The following is a 9,087-nucleotide window of genomic DNA, read 5'->3' on the forward strand; positions in this document are numbered from 1 at the left end:
AGAATAGCAACTACAATAAACAAGCAACTTATGAGCTCTCTTCTGCCCTGGGTCCAGCTGGTCACTGGTCACCCTGGGGCTCTCTACCTGGGACATACAAAGGTGGGAGCAGCCCATTCTGCCTCTCCTTCTCCCCTTTGCTCTCTTTCTCCCTCCTCCCCTCCCCTTCCCCTCCTCCCCCCTTCTCTCCCCCGCTTCCCTCTCCACCTAGGCCTTCCTCACACTGAGGCCCACTGGTCTTCTCTTGGTTCCTGCCCTGGGCCTTTGTGACTGTCTACCTCCCCTGTACCCTCCCCTCTCGCTGCCAACGCACCCTGTTCTTGTCTTTCATGGCCCCTCCCAAATTATGAAATTGTATACTTTTGTGTAAATACTTATCTTAAAAATACTTATCAGTTAATATGTCCTTCCTTTCCTTTGTAAATTACTTTTTAACCAAAGTGATAGACACACAAAATTTAAAAATCAAATAACGTCAAGAGGTTTTGCAGGAAAGGCACCAGGCCCTTTCCACCCTCTAGAGTCAACCACTTTCAACTCTGGGTTGTTTCTCCTAGTGTTTAGATCTCTTCATCTAAGCAACATATTCACACTTCCACCTTTTTCTTAACATCTTATTACAAAAATTTTCAAACATATAAAAAAGTTGGATTTACAGCGGACATCCATAAATCCACCATCTAATTCTACAATTAATATTTTGTGATCATTACTCTATCACATAACTTTGTAATTTTCAATCCTTCTATCCATCTGTCACTCCCTCTTATCTTTTGGTACATTTCCAAGTCAGTTGCAGATAGGAGTACACTTTAGTCATCCCTAAACACTTCACCACACATATCATTAGAATTCAATATTTGCCTGTGGTTCTTTTCTCCTTCCTTTTGAGATAAATTTTACAGGCAGTGAAATGTGCAAACCTTCAGCATACAGATCCATGAGGTCAAAGCTATGCATGTGACTATGTAACCAAACAGAACTTTACCATCCCCTTGGGGAATTCCCTCAGGCACCCTTGCAGTAAATGCCGACGGCTGCCCACATAAGGCAGGCAGCTACTGCTTTCTCTTTTATTAACTCTATTTTTTGACAAGACAATTTTTTGATCTTGTCTACTGACTTCCTATTATGGCATGAGTCTTAGCTCATAGCTTTGCTTCCCCATAATATACTTATATCACATTTTGAAAATTAAATCTATAACTCTTCTTCCACAACAAGAAGTAAAACATGTCCACTCCTGAGACAGGACTCTATGATGGTTCTGTTTCCTTTCTTGGGCAACTTTATGCTTTTCCTCATTTTTGGTTTGCTTTCTTTTCTATGGTCTTCTCATAATTTTTTTTATGATTCAACAAAATGGGAGACCATCTATCAGTATTATTTATCACATGAGCAAGTGTATCAATAATCTATAACTTAATTTTTTACCCAGGAGACTGTCCTCTAATCCACTGATGGTGACTCCACTGCTGCTCCCTTTCTGGAAGCATTTTGGAGCCTCTCATTTCTGGTGTCTGAAACATAATGACATTATATTATACTTTGGGCCTTTAGTGAAACCTCAACCTGAAAACCAACATTGCTCAGTTCTGGGAAATTTTCTTCTATTATTTCTTTGAAAATTTTCCCCTCCATTTTCTTGGAACCTGTCTAGAATTCCCAGTGGTCAAATGCTGGACCTTCTGAGCTGATCCTTCTCTCCCATTATCTGTATTTCTCTTACTCTCTCTCTTTCTGTTCCACTTTTGGGGAAATTTCTTCTATTTTATCCTTCAGAACTTTTATTGAATTTTGAATTTTTGCTATCACTTTTAATAGCCAAGAGCTCTTCCTTGTGTTTTGATTTTATATATGGCAGTCTATATCATGCTTCCTCCCTCCCCCTTTCCCCCTTCCTTCCTTCCCTCCCTCCCTCCCTTATTCCTTCCTTTCTCTTTCTTTCTTTCTTTCTTTCTTCCTTCCTTCCTTCCTTTCTCTCTCTCTCTTTCTTTCTTTCTCTCTTTCTTCCTTTCTTTCTTCCTTTCTTCCTTCCTTCCTTCCTTCCTCCCTTCCTTCCTTTCTTTCTTTCTTTCTTTCTTTCTTTCTTTCTTTCTTTCTTTCTTTCTTTCTTTCTTTCTTTCCTTCCTTCCTTCCTTCTTTCTTTCTTTCTCCTGCTCTTATTTCAGGTAAAATATCTACTTTCATCTCTCTGAGAATATTAATCATATATATTTTTGAACTTATTTTTTTAATTCACAACCTTGTCTCTGTTTCTTTTGAGTTCCTTATTCTCCTCCTATTTGCTTATCTAGTCTTAATGGTGGAGGCTTTCCTAGAATGTCTGGTGCTCCTCAGTTGCCCATACTTAAGAGTGTGAATCATTTTAAAAGATAACCTGATTGGTAATTGTTTGAGTATGGATGGGTCCCTGTTGGTTGGTGGGTTTCACTGTAGAGTGAATAGACAAGGAGCTGGCTTTATTTTTTTTTGAAAGACCCACAAAATTCTGTTGGCCCCCTACAAACTTGGGGCATTTCATTTTTCCAGAGGAAGATTCTCCTGCCTCCAGCCTGGGGTGGGGGTGAGGGATGGGAGTTGAGTGATATCTTGGCTGTTACCACTATGAAATCTCAGTTGGGAAGGAGGCTGAGGATGTCCCTGTTCAATATGGAGAGTTTAACTTAATATTCCTGTTTTATACTACTTTTTTGCCCCCTTCTGTCTGTGTGTGTGGTGTCCCTGTGCTCTCTGGTTCAATTTCTTCAGGAGCTGGCTTCCCCCTCACGCGCCCTCTCCCTCCCGTACTTTGGGATCAGGACACTTGCTTGGCTGTACAGGCCAGGTGAGGGGCCATGAAGGTCTAACTGGTGCCTCTGTGTGAGCCCCCAGTCCCATCCTACCTTCTGCCATGTTGATGTGCTGATTCCTCAGGCTTTCCTGAGGTACCCAGGGGCCATGACTCCTTTCTCATGACACCTCCCTCCACAGTCTGGGACACTTAAGCCTCCTCCATTCTGTTAAGTCAGTTGTCACTCTTCCATTTACTTTCTCTCTCCCCCAAATTTGATAACATTTCTCGTGTGCTGTTGTCACCTCTTCCACTTTCTTTTTCCTGCAGGATTTTTAGTGACTTGAATCTCACTTTAGGGTGATTTGGGGAGAGGACAGTGATAAATGATTGTTATCAATCCACCATCTTTAGCCTGAAGTCTGTTTAATTAATAAATCCCCCTCCATCGTAAGACACTATAGATGTGGATTATGCCTGTTTTATTCAATACTTTTCCTAGCAGAGTGGCTAACTCATAACGAGGTTCATAACTAATTTGGTTCCTAGAAAACAGATACTGACTGAATTAAAAGTATGAAGGATGGAAGGTTTTATATATTCTCTTATGTAACAAGGTTCAGTGCCCTGGATGTGGGGATCCTCAGTCTTCTCTGGAAAACAGAGAGGCTGGATTGGATTAGGGGATTATCAATTGTGGTTGGGATGGAGAAAAAAAGAAGCAAAAGTGGATGATCTCTTGGTTCCACCGACTCAGATGTTCTAGCATTATAAGGACTGGCTGGATACCCCTCAGAGGGAGTGGTGGCTGGGTGTCCTGGGGTGCCTGGCTTCAGTCCCACTACCTGTCCCACTATCCCCTTACCATCCTCCCCTCCCAGAACAGAGGTGCTGTCTCACAGCTGGAGGGAAGGGAGTGCCAAGGAGGACTTGAAACCTCTTTCCTCCCCTAGAAGGCCAGGGAGGGAGGAAGGAGGGGAGAGGAAGACCAGGGAGGGTGGCGTACATCAGCATCAGAGCGCAGATGCTGGCTGATGAGCTAAATATACAGCCAGAGGTGTCCCCCCTCCCCCACTGTCTTAATGTGGTTTTTAAAATAAGTCAGCCTCTCTCTAGTTCTCCCTTTCCACTGTCATTTATTTCAGTTTTTATCTCCACAACAAAAATTCCTTCCAACTTTTTTTTTCCCTCTCTCCCTCTAATGCTCCTCTCTTTCAAATGCTAATAATCTCCAGCTGTAAAAGGCTTAGAAGTGGCTCTAGATTGTTTGATCTTTGGCCTGTGATCTGCTTTCATCTCTCTGCTTTCAAATGTTACTTTAGATTTACTTTAACCTATTAACATGCTTGGTATTCATAGACACGCTCCCAACCTGCTTCCCAGCACCGTGGCCCCCCAGCCTCCCATCAGAACTAGATAAGGAAAGTGAAACTCCAGGCACAGAAGGTAACTTTGGCAGCGAGGGGGCAGGAGGCTTTGAAGGCAGGGACAGGTGGATGGAGCGAGGAGGGAAAAGGCTGCAGTGTGTGTGTGTGTGGCCGGGGGGGGGGGGGGGGGGGGGTTGCGGGGGGAGGGGAGGTGATGGGGAAGGAGAGGAGACGCAGGAAAGAAGACAAGAAGGTGGGAGAGGAGAGGAAAGAAAGGAAGAAGGAGATGAAGCCAGAGAAAGGGAGAGCTGGATGGACGCGGAGGGACAAGTCTTCCTCGCCGAGCACGCTGCCTCCTGGCTGGTTAGACACCAGCTAAATCTGCTCTCCCCGGCGCTGGAGCCGGGCTGGGGAGTGGAGAGACTGAATTAGTGCTTCAGATTTCTTGCTCCCACCGTCGTCGTGCTGGAATGTCGCGTGTTCGTTTCCACAGGAAACGCGAGGCATGAATATGGATGAAGCTCCTCACCGAGACCACAAGGGTACGGCTCAATTATTTGCCATATAAAGCAGCACAGGAAGATTCTCTGCACTTGATCGTCTCCTCTGTGTAGGGCTGTGTGCTCGCGCACGCATGTGTGTTGGGGGGGCCTGTGCGGGGGCTCGGGAAGGGGACCCAGGTTGGTCAGGCGGCGCCTCTGAAGGGCACCGTGCCATTTAGACCCTCCACGAAGCTCCGGTTACAGCAGAGTGCCTGGGGGTGGTTTGGGGAGAGAGCCCCCCCCGCCCCCGCTTCCCACCTCCCCACCCAACACACACACACACACACACACACACACACACACACGGTGACAGCTGTGACTCCACAGTCTCTGACATAGAGCCACAGAGACCAAAGGAGGAGGCCTGCTGTTAGCAGAGTTTTTGGAAAACCCAGGGCAGGAGCCATCCCATGCCAGGCTGATGGCCTCTTTCTCCTGAGGCTGTTCCTTTGGGGAGAAAGCAGATGTCCCGTGTCCCCGAGGGAAAGCCTGAGCCAGCCACCCAGCTTCTGAAGGGTGGTGACTCCAACAGGCAGCAGGAGGGAGGGGCTGTCTTGGCTGGCTGAGAGGGACACTGCGGGGCACCAGAGTCTGCTGGACAGTCTCCCCATAGCTGAAAAGCCACCGAAGCCGCTGGAGGCAGAGGAGTGCAAGGAAGTCTCACCGAGCACCAGAAAGCCTGAAGTTCAAGTCTTGGGCCGGTGATCTTGCCCTTCTGCCCTCAGTTTTCTCATCTATGAAATGGACTAACACCGCTCCTGACTTCCAAGGGCAATCGTGATGGCAAAATAGTCGAAGAAAGGATTACAATTATAATTCACAGAGCACTCATCATGTGGCAGGTACTATTCTAAGTATGTTATTAACTCACTTAATCCTGCATTAATCCTCACTTAATACTCATTTAACCCTACGAGGTGGATCCTGTTATTAGCTTCATTTTGCAGATAAGGAAACTGAGACACATAAGGTTTAAGCAATTTGCACAAGGTCACACAGCTAGAGCTATTAGGTTCATTTTAGGCTAATTAGGCTACTGGGTCACTTGAACTCATCTGTTACTCATTTCCTCCCCCAACATCCCTCTGGGTTGGTATCCTTGCTTCTACTTTACACAGAACCTAGCAGTAAGTACGAGCCCAGGTCCTCTGTCTCCCAAGCCCACACGTCTTATCATCCTGCTATGCTGCAGAGATGTTTTTCAACTGCAAAGGGCTTAAAAATGTCAGTTATTATTATCCACCAATGTTGGGGATTTCTGCCAAAGGGGAAACTCACATTCAGTGAATTGGAGGTCCAGGATGCAAAGGAAAAGCTGGGGTTCCTAGGCTGTCTTCTCTCCAAGGTCTTCTCTGGGGCAAACCAGACCCTTCCTGCTGTAGCCAGTCAGTTGCTCCTGACCCTGAGCAAAGAGGAGGGGTGGTGGTGGAAGTTATCCCACCCTGTAGCCTAACAGACTCTGCACGGGAAGGTGGGGAACAGGGACCCACCTTAGGTTAGGGGATCACCTCCACGGGTGCCACACCCCAGCTTCCCACGGTGGAGGTGGTGGAGGGCGCAGTGTTTACAAGGGCTCAGCAGAGGGGTGACTGAGCCGAGCCCTCCTATGGGCACCTGGGAAGCTTTTCAAGTGACTCTGGCCCATTGAAGTGGAAGGAAGCGGACCCAGTCTGAACACTGCCACGTGCCAGGCAACGCAGGAGGTCTTTCCATACGTGTTGGTCTATTCAGACTTCACACCAACACTGTGAGTCAGGCATCCATCCTCATCATCATTTCTGAGATGCTGAGAGTTTAAGTGACTTGGACGTGGTTCCACGGAATCTTCTCACTGCACCCCACTGCCTCTCTTAGTTCTCAGCGGGTACAGATGGACCATAATAATCCTGTATTAACCTGGAAAGCAGCTCTGTGGGCCCTCCAGAGGCCTAGACACCAGTGATACCACAGTCCCACGAAGGTCCCGTTTCACAGGGTGCTGGGCTTACCTGGGGCGGGGCCTCGGTCTGCTTGTGACCTGGTGGCACTGAAGCTTAAAGCATTTCTTCTTTTCACTCTGGTCTCTGTCTCCTCCCAGTGCGGGTCCAGGAGTGAGCCCACATGCCAGGTGCCTGTGTGACGAGAGGGAACTCAGCTCTTCAGCTTCCTGGCTGTGTCCCCTGCATAAGTACCTTAGCCTCTTTGAGGCCAAGTCCCCTCATCTCCCTAAATGGTGGCGTGGCCCGAATGAGCCATGGCCCCAGGGGTGATGGGGCCCTGGGAGTGTTGTGCCTTCTGCTCAGCCCCTTGGACTCTTCCTGGGGCGGGGAGGGCCTCACACAGAGCCCCTACCTCTGGGGCTTGGTGAAGTCTTCTGCTGGTGATGAAGGAGGGAAGGACACTTGTATCCTTCACTTTTTTGGCTCCAGCAAAGCTCAGAGGCCCCACCTCCACCCCAAGCATACAGTCGAAACACCAGTGGCTGTTTCCAGATGCACCTGCCCAAGGGCAGGACACACGCCAGAGCACCCAGCCTCTGCGCTGAGGTCCCCTCCCGAAACCCAGGAGTCAGCTCTTCAGGCCAGAAGAATCCTTCCAGGTTGTCATGGGGGTGGAAGACAAGCCAGGGCTTGTTAGGGCATTTGCTCTTGCTTCTCTGTCTCTCTCTTTGGTGTCACAGCCTCACCAGGAGCCTGGCGAAGCTGGGGGTGGGAGGTGGGCAGTGGGCACTGAGGCAGAGTCCCTACTTCCTTCACACCCACCCACCAGTTCTTAGTTACTGGAAAGAGCAAATGCAAATGGATCCAAAGCACAACATCCATAATGCACTGCCACGCTTCCTAGGGGCTCACTCTAAGTTAGAGCTGGGCTCCTCCTGGGGGCTGACATTTTCCCTGGTTCAAACATCTGTGCCTTGCCAAGCTTGGCGAAAGGTGAGGGAGCCAGTCACTGCCACCTCAGAGTCAAGTGAAAGAGAAGAACCCATCCCCACAGGTTCCTCTCACCTGGATGGAGCTCTGGGCCCCACGTGCACTGGCACACGTACACCCTTGCCTGCGCATGCCTGCGTGCATTCAGACTCATGCGTGTACCCCTTCACGAACCCTCATGCTTCCTCAAGCACACACACGTATGTACACGTGTATCTGCCCGTGAGCAACAACAACACGCAAGCATCTGTGAACCAGGGGAGCAGGTCTGCCCTCCCTGCATCTCCCCCCACCCCCAAGAGGGGCTGCCGAGGATTTGAAATAAACGCATTCTTAGGAAGAAGGGCCATCTTTCCCTCCAGGCTCCAGGCCAAATCTCCAAAAGAAATCAGACTGGGAGAAAGGAACCACTGAGATGCACAAAACAATGTGAAGAAGAAACTCCAAAGAAACAAATAATCATATAAAAAAAAAGGTGAGAGTTATTTTTCAGCTCACTGGCTTTCTGAAAAGTAATATAAAGTTGGACAGCATCTTCTTGGAATCAACCTTTCTGAGCCGAGGCCCGGACCGCACGCACATCTCTTTCTATTACCCGGAATTTGTATGGTTTCATCTCCTCCGATTTTCTTTCATTTGTGCGCCTGTGCAAACCCCTTGTGTCAGGAGCCTGTTCCTAACCCGACAGCCGGCCGTGCTGGGAGCTGCTTCTCCCTGGCGCCCCGCGGGGCTGAGAATTGAGAGCCTCCCCTGCAGTTCTCCCAATCTAGGCTCTGCCACCCTTGACTCTGTCCCCTCCCTTCCCAGAAGGGCTGCAGACCTCCTCCCTCCCCCTCTCTGCACCAATCTGGCCTTCTTTGTTCCTAAAAGAATTCTCTTGCACACTGTTCTCTCAACCAGGGCTGGAAAGCAGGCCTGGACGGGGTGAGGGGCCCAGGGTCCTGAAGCCCAGAGCCCAACCCAGGCCTGGGTGCAGAGAGGAGCAGAACAGATATTTAATAAATGCAGGAAAGAGCAGGCGTATCAACGGATGATTCTGCCTCCTTCAGGGTGTGGAGGGGAAAAGATGTCCCTTCTAAAATGTCCAGGAAAGGGAATTCCCTGGTGGTCCAGTGGTTAGGACTCAGCACTTTCATTGCTGTGGCCCGGGTTCAATCCCTGGTCAGGGAACTAAGAACTTGTAAGACATGTGGCACAGCCAAAAAAAAAAAAAAAGAACATCCAGGGAAAAGGTTTAGGAAAGGGAGATGAAGAATATTCCTAACAATGACATCCCCTGTAGTTCCAGTCGATTCTCCAGCAGAATGAGCCTGGGAGAACTTACCTAATGATGGTCCCTCTGCCTCTCCTCTTCTGCCACCTCCCACCCCGTGACACACACACTTCTGTATGTGCACACATGGACATCTGCCCATGTACGAACACTGCAAATACACCCATACTGTACACGTGCACCCAACCCTGAAACAAACACACATGTGCACCCCTCAAATACA

The 9,087-nt window shown here is 48.7% G+C and overlaps 1 non-coding gene across 1 annotated transcript; it reads left to right on the plus strand.

Annotated features, from left to right (window-relative positions):
* The first annotated feature begins 8,689 nt into the window (after nt 1-8,689).
* TRNAE-UUC (transfer RNA glutamic acid (anticodon UUC)) lies at nt 8,690-8,761 on the plus strand. Its single transcript has one exon. It is a non-coding gene; the product is annotated as a tRNA-Glu (tRNA).
* Nucleotides 8,762-9,087: the final 326 nt, after the last annotated feature.

The sequence above is a fragment of the Delphinus delphis genome, chromosome 8 (genome assembly GCF_949987515.2).
Source record: "Delphinus delphis chromosome 8, mDelDel1.2, whole genome shotgun sequence".
Lineage (NCBI taxonomy): Eukaryota > Metazoa > Chordata > Mammalia > Artiodactyla > Delphinidae > Delphinus > Delphinus delphis.